The sequence below is a fragment of the Macaca thibetana genome, chromosome 11 (genome assembly GCF_024542745.1).
Source record: "Macaca thibetana thibetana isolate TM-01 chromosome 11, ASM2454274v1, whole genome shotgun sequence".
NCBI classification, from domain to species: domain Eukaryota; kingdom Metazoa; phylum Chordata; class Mammalia; order Primates; family Cercopithecidae; genus Macaca; species Macaca thibetana.
In genome coordinates this window covers 96,831,654-96,847,773 of record NC_065588.1, presented here as the reverse complement: position 1 = coordinate 96,847,773, position 16,120 = coordinate 96,831,654, and the positions used below count along the sequence as shown (strand labels likewise).

The window sequence follows — 16,120 nt, the reverse complement described above, 5'->3', positions numbered from 1 at the left end:
GCAAATCTCCTTAGAAATGCAGCGAAAGGCCAGACGTGGTGGTTCACACCTGTAATCCCAACACTTTGGGAGGCCGAGACAGATGGATCACTTGAGGTCAGGAGTTTGAGACCAGCCTGGTCAACATGGTGAAACCCCGTCTCTTCTAAAAATACAAAAATTAGCTGGGTGTGGTGGCAGGTTGCTGTAATCCCAGCTACTCAGGAAGCTGAGGCAGGAGAATCACTTGAACCTGGGAGGCAGAGGTTGCAGTGACCCGAGATCACGCCATTGCACTCTAGCCTGGGCAATAGAGCAAGACTCTGTCTCAAAAAAAAAAAAAAAAAAAAAAAATCAGCGGGTAAAGAAAAAGATTTGATTTGAACATGCTCACTTCCCTACCTTCCTCCTGACTCCCCCACTCCCCACCCCTGTCCTAGAAGAGGGATAGGGTGGATGCAGGATGGATTAGCCAGCTGCCCCCTCTATTAGCTTAATCAGTCTCAATTAATAGTTTGTTAATAAAACCCCAACTTTAAGAATTCCTTCATGCACTGCTTTCCTGAAAAGTTATTAAAATTTATTTTTTAAGCTAAAGTATTTTTAAAATAAAAGGGTTATTGCAGAAAATTGAGGCAATACAGCAAAGCATAAAAAATGTCAAGTTGTATTCTATCATTTTTTTTCCATTTACACTCCCACCAGCAGTAAATAAGAGTGCCTTTCTCGTCATACCTTTATGAGCATCACCCACTCTCACTTTGAACAATTTTTTCTAATTTATTAGGTGACAAATTCTATCTTGTTGCATTAAATTACATTTCTCTGATTAGCAGTAAGTTTGAAAAACATGTCTTTACATCTATATTGGCTATCTGTGACAGTTTCCATTTTGAGTTTACTTCCTTTGCCATTTTTCTATTGAAGTGTTCTTTTTTTTATTGACTTGGCAGAGTTCTTTGTATGTTGAGTGTATTAGCATTCTATTATATTTACTACATGCCTTTAAATTACCTTTATCTAAAAAGTTTTGCATTGTATGTAGTTAAATATATCAGATTTTTTAAAGGTTACTTTTATTGCTGCTTATTTTTAGTTTATGGTACAAGGTGGAATTTTTTTTTCAGAATTGCTTCTTGAGTACATTTCCCCTTACCCATTGGTTTATAATGCTTCTTTGATTAAGACTTTAGTTTTCCATTGATCGTGCAGTTACTTCTTGTATCAATATCATCCCTTCCTATTATTGATCATTCTCTTTCAACATTTCCTGAGATACTCCCGCTTGTTTTCTATGATAAAATTATCACATCTTGTATCACACTCTTAAAAAGGAAAGTTTCTTTGGGAGTTTGAGATGGTGCCAAATGTAGATATTTAGGGAGAAAATCTGCTCATTTCTGATATTTAATTTTGCCTTTCAAGGGCACAGCATGTCTCCATTTGCTCAAATGTGCTCTTATACTTCTCAGTCTTATCAGTTTTTCCCCTGTATGTCCCAGTTTGTTGATGGATACTTCCTTGTCGTTTTTCTCTCCCTCCTCCTCGTACAGTAATTAATGCTTTGACTTCATCTCTTTTGTCTTTACTATATCACCAGACTGTAAACTTCTAGAAGAGAGGAAGCATTGCTTATATTTATTTTGTATTCTCTTTGCATGGCTAGCCATGTTTTATGTATGCAGAAATAATAGCTTTGGTCTAGTATAAATATCACTGGGGATGAGACATGAGAAGATTAAGGGTGGAGTGCCAGTTCTGACCTTCCATAGCTTCACACGTGACCTGGAACTGCTCACTCAGCACCTCCTCCCGACACTACCACCGAGAGGCTCCCCTGATTGGGGGGTTAAATTGAAATAATAGGGTTGCTGTAAAGATTAAAAAGTGAACCTTTCATAGGTTTTCAAATATATGTATACAGTGACATGCATAAAAAAGTTCACCACATTGTTTCCAATGGTAAGAAATTGGAAACAGCATAATGTCCATCAAAAAGAGAATGGATACAATAAATAAATTACACATTCACAGTTGAATACTAGACAGCAATTAAAATAATTATAATCTGAACTAAAATAAATGACTATAAAATTAACTAGCAGCTGGGCATAGTGGCTCACGCCTGTAATCCCAACACTTTGGGAGGTCGAGGTGGGTGGATCACCTGAGGTCAGGAGTTTTGAGATCAGCCTGGTCAACATGCTGAAATCCCATCTCTACTACAAATACAAAATATTAGCCGGGGGTGGTGACACATGCCTGTAATCCCAGCTACTTGGGAGGCTGAGGCAGGTGAATCGCTTGAACCCAGGAAGCGGAGATTTCAGTGAGCCGAGATCGCGCCACTGCACTCCAGCCTGGGCAACAGAGCAAAACTCCATCTCAAAAACATTAAAAACTAAACTAAAATAAAATGAACTAGAACTAGATGTATTCATATGAATAAATGGGAAAGCATCATATTGAGCAAAAGAATCAGGTTGCAGAATAATACATACAGTTTGATGTAAAGATATGCAAAACAGTGCTACATATTACTACTGTTACTCTACTGCAGGGGTCAGCAAACTATGACTCTCAGACCCAACCCAGCCTGCCAAAGACCAGATTTGCCCTTTTGTTTACTTGTTGTCTATGGCTCCTTTCTAAGCTACAGCGACAGAGTTAACTACTGTGATTACAATACAGTCCATATGGTCTGCAAAGTCTAAGATATTCAGTCTATCCTTTGTAGAAAACGCTTGTGATCCTTGCCTTAACTGTAAAGACGTGAATGAAAGTAATGAGCCTCATATTTGGAATAGAACTGCAGAATGTGAGTGGGCAGGTACATGGGGAGTATCTATAATATCTGTAATACTCTCCTTCTAAGTTGAGCAATAAATACAAGGAATTTGATTATATTACTCTATTTTGTTGCATGTTGAAAATATTTCACAATGAAAAGATCGAATGAAATTATATATGGAAAGCTTCCTATGTAAAAATACATAAGTTCATACGGGGCTTCTCTCTTTCTCACACATTCTTGCCCTTGCTACACACCATTCTTAAAGCTTTGAGGAAAAAGTAATTCCTTCCCATAAAATGTTTGGGGAGCCTAACTGTGGTCAGTGGGGAGCTACTGGAAATTTTGAGTGGCACAATGAAATCAGTAGTTACGATTACTCTAGTGAGAAGGTGGGCTGGGGATGGGAAGCAGTAAAAGAAGGAGAAACATTCAATAAGTTGTTGTGTTATGACCAGAGTGCACAGCAGCGTGGCGTCAGTAGAGGTGGGAAGGAAGGAACTTGTGTGGCCTCAGTAGAGGTGGGAAGGAAGGAACCTGTGTGGCATCAGTAGAGGTGGGAAGGAAGGAACCTGTGTGGCGTCAGTACAGGTGGGAAGGAAGGAACTTGTGTGGTGTCAGTACAGGTGGGAAGGAAGGAACTTGTGTACGCCATACAAAAAGGAGGAGGAAGGAGAAGCAGCAGCCCGATGATGCAAAGTTTAAGCCTTGGGTATTGGTGAAAGCAGGGACAAAATGTTTATTTCTAAAATGCTGTAACCTAAGTCATCGTTTAAGGACTCAGGAATTATTTTAGAAATGGTATGCACTGTTTGTTTTTATTGTGATAAGACACATAGTTACTGGTAGCTTGGACTCCCACTTTCTGGTTATCAATATTTACTTATTTAGATACTGTGTGTCACGGGAAGTTCATGGTGTATGGAGCTCCTCTGATTTAGCATAAACCACTTGCAATCGGAGACCTTGGAAAGACACTGCTGCAATTAAATAACTTTGACTCTGACGATAGAGGAATCTTAGTTTTTGGAGGATGAAGATAAAAACCGATTACATGCATTAGTTCACTATGAACTCTACACATCAAGCCATCATTCATGGTGACATTGTCTCAGATGAACTCAGTTGTTGATAGCAAAGTGTACACTTTGTTGGATATCTATGTAATCCATTTTTAAAGGGTAGGAAAAAACATGAAGGTTTTCTAACCATCATCTTTTTATGCTCAGAGGAAGTCTTAGATTCTGCCCAAAGGGTGGAAATACTTTTTTTTTTTTTTTTTTTTTTTTTTTGAGACAGAGTCTTGCTCTGTCACCCAGGCTGGAGTGCAGTGATGCAACTTCAGCTCACTGCAGTCTTCATCTCCTGGGTTCAATCAATTCTCCTGCCTCAGCCTCCCAAGTAGCTGGTATTACAGGCATGAGCTACCACATCCAGCTAATTTTTGTATTTTTAGTAGAGACAGGGTTTCACCATGTTGGCCAGACTGGTCTTGAACTCCTGACCTCAAGTGATCTGTCCTCCTTGACCTCTCGAAGTGCTGGGATTACAGGCATAAGCCACCACACCTGGCCTGGAAATATGTTCTTAAGGAAAAAGAGAAAAGAGCTCTAGGAAAAGAAAAAATATTTTATTTTTCCAAGCATTTGGTCTTCAAGCAGCACTCAAACTGAAGTTCTTTTCAGGACAGAAATACAGATTTACATTAAATAGATACTTCCAAAAATCCAGAGACACGTCAAGCGCAATGTATGGCCAACAAGGATGGCTGTGAGCCAATACGGCCATTGGACCACATCATTCTGAAAACAGTGTTCTAAAAGGACCAAACAATTTTTATTACTATCTTAGTAACCACTACATAGATTTTTTGGTGATAGATTAAAATAACATTTAATATTTAAATTAATATTTTGATTAAATTTTTAAAATTAAACTTAAAATAACTTTAATGAGTAAGCAGGTTCCATGTGATGTTACCTGATTTAATCCATCATAAGCTAAGTAAGGGCTAATATAAACACTTTACAGATGAGAAAACTGAGGTTCAGAGAGACTAAGCAATCTTTCCCAGGTCATGTAACTAGTAAGAAGCAGAGTGGGGATGTAACCTGTGTCTAACTCTCAATCCATGCTGTCATGCAGCTCTCCCACCGAGACTACCACCAGCCACCCGCAATCCTTAGTGAAGGTCACTGGGCAGTTCTGTAAAGTCACTTCTGCTAAGGCACTCAGCATTAGCTGTTCACATGCACAAATCAATCAGGTAAGTTGGAACAGGGTTTAACCACAGTATTATTTTGTTTCTTCTCAAACTTCTTTTGCTGTTTCTAAAACCTCCATTGAAAGGCATACTTCCTTCAGGTCTATACATCAAAAATACCTGCATCTACCGGGCGCGGTGGCTCATGCCTGTAATCCCAGCACTTTGGGAGGTCCAGGCAGGCAGATCACGAGGTCAAGAGATCAAGACCATTGTGGCCAACATGGTGAAACCCCATCTCTACTAAAAATACAAAAATTAGCCGGGCATGGTGGCACACGCCTGTAGTCCCATCTACTTGGGAGGCTGAGGCAGGAGAATCGCTTGAACCCGGGAGGCAGAGGTTGCAGTGGGCCAAGATTGTGCCACTGCACTCCAGCCTGGTGACAGAGTGAGACTATGTCACAAACAAACAAACAAACAAATAAATAAATAAATAAAGTACCTGCATCAACCAGATATCCACAGCTTTCGAAGCTTCTCTGCTCTCTGGAGCTTACACAATGGTGCCTAAACAACAGCTGACCTTTATTTCCAACTAGATGTAGAAGAAACACCTGGAGTTGAGGCCTCTAGGACCAGGAACCCAGAAGTGAATGTCTTCTTAAATTTTGCACCCTCAGTGCCTCACTTGCCTAGCTCTAGGTCTAGCCCTGCTTCTCAACTCCTTGACTAGCACAAACTCCAGGAGACTTTCATAACCCTGGGTACTTCTTCTTTGTAGTGGTGTCACGACGGTAATTCAACCTTTGTTTTTGTGGATTTGGTTTTCTGTTTCTCCCATTAAACCAGCAGCTCTGGGAGAGATTACATTGGATCTCCAATGCCTAGCACAATGCCAACCAGGTACATCTTAGATGCACAATAAATTCTTGTTAATTGAGTAAACGAACAAATGGTTGCATGAATAAATAAAGTAACTAATACATAAATAAGTGAATGAATAATATACCCTACTAGATAACCACCTTTAGAATCAGTCTTGTTTGGGCCGTAGGACAGAAATTAGTGAATAGAGGCATACAACACAACACACACAAGAGCCGAAGAAGGATTTTTTTTTTTGGTCACATAAAAAAACCTAACAACTAAGTCTGCTTCTCCACAATGTAGACTAATTAGTGAACGGTAACCATTTTTACTGGAAATCTCTTAGGCAATAGGCTTTTCAGTCTCCCCATGGGAACTATTTTATACATGAGTCGACCACCCCAGGAACTGTTTTGTTTTGTTTCAGGGTTTTTGTTGTTGTTTCTTTGTTTGTTTTGAGACAGGGTCTCTCTCTTTCACCTGGGCTGGAGTGCAGTGGTGCCATCTTGGCTCACTGCAGCCTCGACCTCCCGAGTAGCTGGGACTACAGGCATGCACCACCGGCCCAACTAATTTTTTTTTTTTTTTTTTTTTTCCCCTGAGACGGAGTCTCACTCTGTCGCCCAGGCTGGAGTGCAGTGGCGTGATCTTGGCTCACTGCAACCCGGGTTCCGTCTCTGGGTTCACACCATTCTCCTGCCTCAGCCTCCCGAGTAGCTGGGACTACAGGTGCCCTCAACCATGCCCAGCTAATTTTTTTGTATTTTTAGTGGAGACGGGTGCTGGGATTATAGGCGTGAGCCACCGTGCCTGGCCTCAGCTAATTTTTTTTATTTTTTGTAGAGACAGGATTTCACCATGTTGCCCAGGCTGGTCTAGAACTCCTGAGCTCAAGCAATCTGCCCACCTCAGCCTCCCAAAAGTGCTGGGATTACAGGAGTGAGCCACCATGCTGGGCCGGAATAGTTTTAATTAATCTCCCAAATTTCCCGTTGTTAATTTCTCTTCCATTAGAACTACCAGGAATAGTTTTGTTGTGGTGGTTGTCTTCTAAATGTTGGCTCTTCATAATCAGGAAAGTTTGTTTTTTCTTTTTTCATGTATGTACATTAGTCAAAATGGTCAAGAAGCTATTTGTTTAATGCTTTCTCCGTGACTAACTTGTCATCTTTTTCAAATACTTCATTGGATCTTCTGAAACATTGTGCCTCTTACTCATGTAAATTGTTTGCAAAGATGGCCACCACAACTGCTTCCTTTCCACACACTCTTACAATGTGAGTTTGCCACTCTTCTCATCAATGCACGAAGTCTGTTTCCCTAGTCCCTGGACCTGAACTGGTCTAATAACTTCCTTGACCAACAGAATGTGGTAGAAGTGAGGTTGTGGGACTTCCAAGCCAGGCCTTAAGAAACCTTGCAGCTTCTGTTTTTCACATCTAAGAATGCTGCTCTGAGATTGCCATACTGTTTGCAGATATCCCAGATTTAAAAATCTCATGGAGAAAGAAGTTCAGCTCTTCCAACTGTCGCAGCTGACAGCCACATCAAGACCCCAGACATGAGTGAGGCCATCTCGGTCCTTTCATTCCAGTTGATCTCACATCTGAATGAGCAACATGAGTGAACCCAGGTATAACCAGCAGAGAAGCTGCTCAGCTGCCCCACAGAACTATGAGAATTAATGGATCATTCCTGTTTTATGCCACTAAGCTTTGGGATGGTTGTTACAAAGAAATAAATAACTGGTAGAGAAATCAGTACCTAGAAGTGAGATGCTGTCTAAGAAAACCCCTAACATATATAGCCTGGGCTTTGGGATTGGGGGATGATCTGAGGCTAGAAGGGCAGCGAGGAGATGCATTAGTGGAAACTGGAAGAGCAGTAAGAAAATTCCCATAGGAGGTGGGAAGGTGGCGGTCCTTTTATAATCATGAAACCATCAGTAAAACTGTCTCCTGTGGTAACTTGGAAGATAGAAGTGTTTCTAATAAACTCATAGATCTAAGATTTCCCACTAGTATGGTGGATGCGCCTGTTGGTCTCTTTAGCTATGTGTGGTAAGGTACTTACTCTTTAAAAATGGCATTTCAACATCAATTTCCCATTCATTCATTCATTTATTTAGTCAGTGTCCATTTATTGACAGGCACTGGACATAGTAAAAAATAATGACTTTTCAGAAAGCTTAGTAGAAAAGTCAGGGAAGAAAAACCCAATTATAGTAGTGTGAGGATTGCTACAACAGAGCTAAGCACAGGTGCCATCAGGAGCCCAAGCAGGGACATTCATTCATCCAATATTCATTAATTCTCTACAGTATACCAAGTTTCAGTCTAGGTTTTAGAAATACAGTGGTAGGTAAGACAGAGGGCTTACATTCTAGAGGGATAAGTGAATAATACACAAGTCAACAAATAATAGGATTTCTAATGAGGATAATAAGGAAGTAAAAGAGAAGGATACAGTGTTGTAGTCGAACACTATTTTGGAGAGGGGAGTCAGAGAAGAGCTCTCTGAAAAGTGGACATTCGAACTGAGATGTGAAGGACAAGAATGAGTAAGTCACGCAAAGGGAAAATAAGTTCAGGCAGAGTGATCAGCAAAAGCTAAGGGCCTGGGCTTGGAGTGTTGGAAGAACAACACCAGCCCAGCGAGGCTGGAAATGAGTGAGCCAAGGAGGGGCTATAGGAGATGAGGTCTGAGAGTAGGCAGCTCTTGTATGGCCTGTGGGCTATGGTAAGAAGTTTGGATGTTCTTCTAAATGGAAGTAATTGATGAGTTTTAAACAAGGGTATAGCGAGGAGAATGAAGGAAATATTTCTGAGCGTGGAGGGTTGATTCCTGAACTTAATCTTGAAGGAACAGGCATTAGGCTAGGAAAACGGCACACGACAGGGATGGCTATAGGAAGGGAAAATAGCATGCTGTGCTCTGAGCAACCCTAAACTGTTGTCTATGCTGTAGCTAGTGGACTCAGCTCAAATCAGTGGAAGATGGATGACCTATTCAAGAAATCGTGGCAAGAAAATTGCCTATGCTTTAAGGGTAAAAATAAAGATATCCTTATGCATCATTCTTGGAAAAATACATCTCAGATGGATTAAAGACTTTGAAAATTATAAAATTATTGGGAGAAAATATATTTATGATCTTTATGGATTTGGGGATTGAGGACTTTATTAAATAAGAAGTAAATAGGAAAAGAATACATTTGAGAACATTGAAGTGTAAGACAGAGATTAAGGCATTATAAACAAAGCTAAATATATGAAAATGGATGAAAATATTTACAACATAAATAACACCAAAAATATTAGTACAAACAATATGTAAATGATTCCTGTAAATAAAAACAGAAAGGATAAACAATCCAAGAGAGAAACTGGCAAAGGATACGAAAAGGAAGTTCACCAAAGTGGAAACACAAGTGGCCAGTGAACACAGAAAATATCTGAAACTAATAATAATTAGAAAAATGGAAATTACTCTAACTAAATACCATTCTCACCTATCAGATTATCAAAAATTTTTAACTTTGATAATATTCGAAGTGTATGAAAATATGTATTCTCACATATTGCTAGTGGGGGCATAGATTTTAGTCTTTTTGGAGGGCTCTTTAGCAGTGTATGTTAAAATAAAGTGCAATTTTAATTCCTAGCTATCTTTCCTAGAGAAATATTTGCCAGTGTGCACCAGGATGTTCATTGTAACATTGTCTCTAATGCAGAAAGAGAACCAGCCACCTAAAAAACCATCAACAGTCGAATGACTAAATGAACTGTGCTCTATAGTATCAAATATTAGGAAGTGGTTAAACAAGATTAAAGTGTTTTGGTTTGTATTAGCATTGAAACAGTGAAGTAGAGGAGAATGGGGCTAGGGGAAGGTCAAAAAATATTTTAGACTTAGTTATAATGTTGTAACTTTTAACACAGTGACTACATTAAGATATGTCAGTCTCCTAGGGCATCATTTCCTGTCCTGAATTTTGCCAATTATATAATCAGGTGCTATAAGCAGATATATTTAGATTCTCTAGAAGAGAAGGGTTTGCTTCATTTTCTTAAAACAATTTTAGGACTGTACAGCATTTTTGAGCTTCAGTGAAAATTATAAACCTCTCTCTAGGAAAGACATATACAAACTACAGAGATTTTTCTAAATTAATACATGTTTAAGAGAAGTTTTATGTTCACTATAAAATTGAACAAAATGTACGGACAGCCTCCATATACCTCTTCCCCCCAACCCCCCACACATGCGCAGCCTCCTCTACTTTCAACAACTAGCACCAGAGTGGCACATTTTTTTTTTTTTTTTTTTTTTTTTACAAGCGATGAACCTACGCTGACACATCTTTATCAGCGAAAGACTATAGTTTACATTAGGGCTCAGTCTTGGTGTTGTGTATTCTATGGGTTTTGACAAGTGTATAATAACATGTGCCCACCATTGGTAATATCATATAGAATGATTTCACTGCCCTGAAAATTCTCTGTAAAATGCATAGATTTTTAAATGTAGTCTCAAGTGACCCTGGCCCCCCTGAAGCCCAATTATAGCCTCACATTCAGTCGGGACTCCAGGAGAACAAGAATCTTTTACATGACCACTTTGGAATGACATTTTTTTGTCCCGTCTCTGCCCTGCAAATTCTGGATGGCAACCAGCTTTTGCTCCTTAAGCCCCAGGCTGGTATCAACTCGTCATCTACACTGGCAGCTTCCATAGCTCTCGAGGACATGGCAGCAAATAGCTCTCTGCTTAGGAACAGTCTCAGCCCAGAGCAGTGTTCTTATTTTCTGTAATCAGCAACATCCCACAGCAGGACTGTCTTCTCCATGCACAGCTATATTATTTACCATGTTTTCCAGATAACTGTGTTAAATATATCTACAGGACTTTGAAAATGCAAAGCCATACCATTTCTCCTTTTCTTTACATTCATAACATTAATTAAAGTGTAAGAGACCCAGATTATCTCAGGTTCATTGAGACCTGGAAAAGGCCATCTAAATCTCTTTAAAATGGGAAGCAAAATCTCAAAGTTTTGTTAGGATTTTATCTTAAAAAAATGAAAATTAATAAAAATTTATTTTATATTTATACATATTTATTTTAATCACCACAACCCTGTTATATTTCTTAATCCTAACAAATAACCAATCTTATTTTTTTCCTGTGCAATATTTGCAATTTTACTTTGCAATCAAGTTGCATTATATTAGTGTCATTTTATCACAAATTTACAAAGCAGATAGAGTAGGAATAGTAGATGTTCCTTTATGGCCAAAATTGGAAATGGGCAAACTGAGGGAGAAAATAATTCACTGTGAAGAGCAAAGGGGTTAGGGGATTCCAGAGCAGGGTGAGAGAAGGGAGAGAAAAGAGAAAAGGATGGATATTTGTAAGTAATAATGATTTTTGCCTCCTTATACAGCTTGGTGACTAAGGACACTCGTATAGTGATGCCTGTTAGCTACATCGTCACTGGTAGGAACGACTGTGACAATAAAAAATACATGGGAGGAAAAGTTTTCCTACTTCTTATTTTAAAAAAAATTTGAGGTGATGTCTCACTATGTTACCCAGGCTAGAGTACAGTGGCATGATCATAGCTCACTGCAGCCTTGAACTCCTGAGCTCAAGCAATCCTTCCACCTCAGCCACCCGAGCTGCTGGGATCGCAGGCACTCATCACTGTGTCTGGCTTGTTCCTATATTTTTAAATTTCTCTTTATAATCTATGTTGCTACAGATTAAGATAAAAATGAGACTGAGAGCAAAGAGAAGGGAAATCTCTTTCTATGAAGAAAAGAACCTTTTCTGTCCTTTATGCACCCACCTAATGACAATGTGAGCCTTTGAAAATCTATCACATCATCATATGCATTCTCATGGCACTCATAATCCAGAGACTGTGAGCCACAGCAGTTCTGAGCTCCTCTAAGATGTCCCTAATCACAGCAGCATGGAGAGTTCATTGTGGTCTTTAATTAAAATGCTGATAAATGAAATGTCCAACAAGCTATCCTAGACTGGTCTCTGGGTGAAAACAAATAGTGTTCGAAACTTTTCAGTTTCCCTACTGATGGTGCAATCACTCAAAAACGCCCTATGCAGGAGGTTTCAGGAAACGTCAAACTTGTTCCTGGGTTTAACAAATCACCCCTGTCAGGCTGGAATGCTTAATGGCTAGGATCCCCCCGCTCCCCCATCATTCCCCATTTCAAGTTTTCCCAGCCTCCACCAATATCGGAGTAGCCAGGAAGAGGCTTTGGAGTCAGAAAGACTCACCCTCAAATTTAGGTCCTGCGACTTCCTAACCATCTGCCTGTGCACTGGTTACTTGTCCTTTTTGAGTCTGTTTTCTCATCTGTAAAATGAGTATAAGAAAAATTCCTGGCTGGGTGCAGTGGCTCAAGCCTGTAATCCTAGCACTCTGGGAAGCCGAGGCGGGCAGATCACCTGAGGTCAGGAGTCCGAGAGCAACCCGGCTAACATAGTGAAACCCCGTCTCTACTAAAAATACAAAAATTAGCAGCATGGAGGCGCGCACCTGTAGTGCCAGCTACTCAGGAGGCTGAGGCAGGAGAATCGCTTGAACCCAAGAGGCAGAGGTTGCAGTGAGCCGAAATCACACCACTGCACTCCAGCCTGGGAGACAGAGCGAGACTTTGTCTCAAAAAATAAATAAATTAAAAAAATAAATAAAGAAAGAAAAACTCCCATACAGAGTTGTTGTAAGAAGGAAACAGGCAGGTGAAGTAAAGGCTAGGACATGTTAGTAGGCACTGAAGAAAAGTTAGCTCCATCACACACTCATGCATACACACATTTCTTTTCTTTTCCTTACAGAGTACAAGGGCCTCACAACCATTGGATATTCCATTGCAACTGGCCCAATCTTGGAGAGGTGGAAACGAGAGGAAGGACAAGGATTCCATGGCTTTGCCTCTCCAGCTGCGGGGAGAGGGCAGAGGTACATGGTGGGAAATTGCTGCAAATCTTGAGGAAGGGTCAAGACAGCTTTGTCCCTGGCCAGTACTTCATCAGTTAACCAGGAATTGCATCAGTGTTTGTTGCAACATCCTCAGAAAACAGAAAAGTCCATGGTACAAATGGCACAGATCCATAATTTGGAGGACTGGGGGTAGGAAGGTAACACAAAGATAAAAGCATCTATCATTTTATAAAATCACAACTAGAAACAAAATGGTAGCTCCATGTACATCTTTCCCTCTCTTCTCCCTTCCTTTTTTTAGGAACAGAAAAAAAAATTATATACATATAAACCACTTTATTGAGGTGTGACTGACATATAAAAGCTTTACATGTTCCATGTATACACTTTGATGAGTCTGGGGATAGGTATACACTCATTAAATCATCATCACAATCTATACCATAAACCTATCCATCACCTCCAAAAGTTTCTTCCTGCCTTCTTATTTATCACTAATATTATTTTAAGGGTCCCTACCCCTCTTGTCAATACTCCTGAAGTGGTTCTAAAACAGCACTAGAAACAGCATCAGATTTCTTTAAAGCTCAAAGCTCAGGTGTTTCTTAGAGGAAGAATTCAAGGTGAGTCACTTGTCATTCCCTCCTGCCCCTCCCTTCTAAATAAAAACCCAATTAAAAGAAGTAAGTGAGGCTCCACAGTTGCCCCATTCACTTTTTCAGTAAGGAGACAACGAGATATCTTATCTATAGATTTAGTCCTTGGACAATTTCATCACTAAAGTTCTTCCTTATACTCACATTTCTGTCTTTTAAAAATATTTCCATTTGATATTAATATTCGAAGTGCAAAGCAATAGAAGAATTTGCAACTGAAGTCAAGAAAGAAGAATTTTTCCAACTACTCTTCTTTTAGAGAAAAATTTCATTTCAATTAAGCATAGGTTAAATGTCCTATTCTTAGTTCCCAAGTCATCTGACATTAGCAATATTCCCAAACTCACTTCAAGATTTGATAAATCACCAAAATATAGCACGCTATACAGGTCAAATTGTTTATGGAATCAGAACAGAAACATTTCTGAAATTTACTGTCTCCAGTGATTTACTCAGGTGACCACAATGTTAAAAGAATATTTCTAAATAAGTTTTCAATAGGTAAGCAACTGCTAAGACTCATTAACTTCTACTTCTGTTTCTTTTCATTTTTGAGTTTCTTTCTTTTTTTAATTTTCAGGACTTTATATCAAACTCTACTAACTTAGAATTCATTTATTGACATAAATTACTGATGTCAAAGAGAAACTCTTAAGTGACTATTTTTTCTCTGTTGCCATGAGATAGACACCCCACTCCCAAAGGAATTAGGTACTTACTTGGATTGTTTTGGGTCAGAGATGGACTTTCAAGGCCCTGGGAGGATTCTGAATCGAGTCTTCCTCTCCAGATTCCAGCAATTTTGCTACAAATGCTCAGAATCCAATTTCGCATTAGGATAAGTCAGGGAGACAATGAGGTGAAGAGGAGGAGAGAGTTCTAGTGTGCTGTGCATGATCACAGGCGGCCTTCCGGGCTAGCAGCAGCATCTCTTCCTTGGCTCTGTGCCTCATGGACACAGATTAGTCATTAACAATCCTTCCCTGCTAAATGATGTAAACATAGAAAGGAACCTTGGGAGAGCCTCGAGATTCCCAAGACAAACCCGCAGAGTCCCAGAATGAGGAATGTGACCAAACCAAGGAGCCCTGCAGCTTGCCTTTGAAAGCACTTCTCCTCTGGCCATTTTGGGGGCTCCTGGGCACCCATATTTCTGTGCACATTAACTAAAACCAAACTGTCATCTTCCCTCTCTCTCACTCCAACTTCTTTGAATAGCTCTATCGCTTCCCAGGGACTGAAAGCTGGGAGGTTTTTTGACCCTTCGCTCTGCCCAGGCACTCATATCAAACAATAATAGATTTGGGTTGATTGTATCTTTGGAATGTCTCTTGTTTCCAACCCATGTTACTCTTCTCCTAATTTGGGCCTATCATAGCTTCCTTTCTGGATGACATTGGTCCCATAACCCCTTTTTCTTCTCTACCCTTCTTCTTCTTTCCAAATTGCACAGCAGTGTGGAAGCATGGACTCTGGTTAGATGCCAACTCTTTAGTCACAGCCTTGAGCAAGACCCTTAGCCTCTCTGAGTCTGTTTCCTCATCTGTAGAATGGATATGGAGAAACCATCTCATGGGCTATGATGAGAATTACATGAGCAGTTAAAATGTTTATAAAAAAGTGTGGCAGATAGCAATCACCCAACAATTTGTGGCCATTATTATTTCTTTCCTTCATTAGTTGAACCATCATTGATTAATTGTCAGCCTACTATGTACCCAGCAACTTGCTAGGCGCTCCCCTCATCAAAAATCCCCAATGCACTCTCTATGCCTAAAAAACAAACACAAAAATGCGTGACATTTAGAACCCCTTCCACCCCTGAAGATCTAGCCCTAATGTCTCTAGGATTTTCTCACATTCTGTCTCCAGACATCCCAACCTCTGCCAACCTGTACCAAGCTCTCCCGCCTCCACTCCTTTGCACAAACTCTTCCTTCTACCTCTGTTACCTTCTTTGCACACCCACACATCTTCCAGGCATGAAACAGAAGCAGAGTGCTCCCTGAAGCCAGCCCCATTCCTCATCTGCCCCTACTCTCCCTACCAAATTCCCTGATCTTTCATTTATAGTTTCCTTGCTGTCCCTTAACTCCTCTGACCTTATATATTATAGTTTTCTACTTGTTTTATCTCTTTTATGAAAACCAGGCATGGTAGTAGACTTGTCTTTGTATCTACTGCCTGGCTTAGCACAGTGCCTGTCACGGAAAAAGCATTGTGTAACTCTCTGTTAATCAATGAGTGAGCTGAGAACCAACTTTGCAAAGTAGCATGGCTGCACATGCACGTATGTGTGTGTGTGTGTGTGTGTGTGTGTATGTATGTGATGTGTGCATTTCCCATCTGTGATGTGTGTCATTTGTTTCCCGTCACAGGTCAGCTGGTAGAAGATCTACATTCAAACCTGTTAGAAATGTTATATTCTGCTTCTCTTATAAAATAGCCTTTTTGTAGGTCCTACAGGCTCCCACTTCCTACCTACTTCTGGGGGTTCCCAATGTACTATGGTGCATCCTCCAGCCCCTTTGGCACAAGGAAGAGGGGCACCCCAGGCCTGTAAATTTTCATTTGAAGAGAGTTTGCACTGACACTCACTGCACTCTGCAGCTATGGGCTGCCTGAGGGACTCCTATGTGACTTCTGTGTGA

The 16,120-nt window shown here is 40.2% G+C and overlaps 1 protein-coding gene across 3 annotated transcripts in view; it reads right to left on the bottom strand.

Annotated features, from left to right (window-relative positions):
• NR1H4 (nuclear receptor subfamily 1 group H member 4) overlaps positions 1-14,540 on the bottom strand; it is an 85,553-nt gene extending 71,013 nt beyond the window's left edge. For all 3 annotated transcript variants that reach the window (XM_050746624.1, XM_050746627.1, XM_050746628.1), the window contains exon 1: positions 14,189-14,540. The gene's annotated coding sequence lies outside the window, so the exon portion shown is untranslated. The remainder of the gene's footprint in view (positions 1-14,188) is intronic.
• Positions 14,541-16,120: the final 1,580 nt, after the last annotated feature.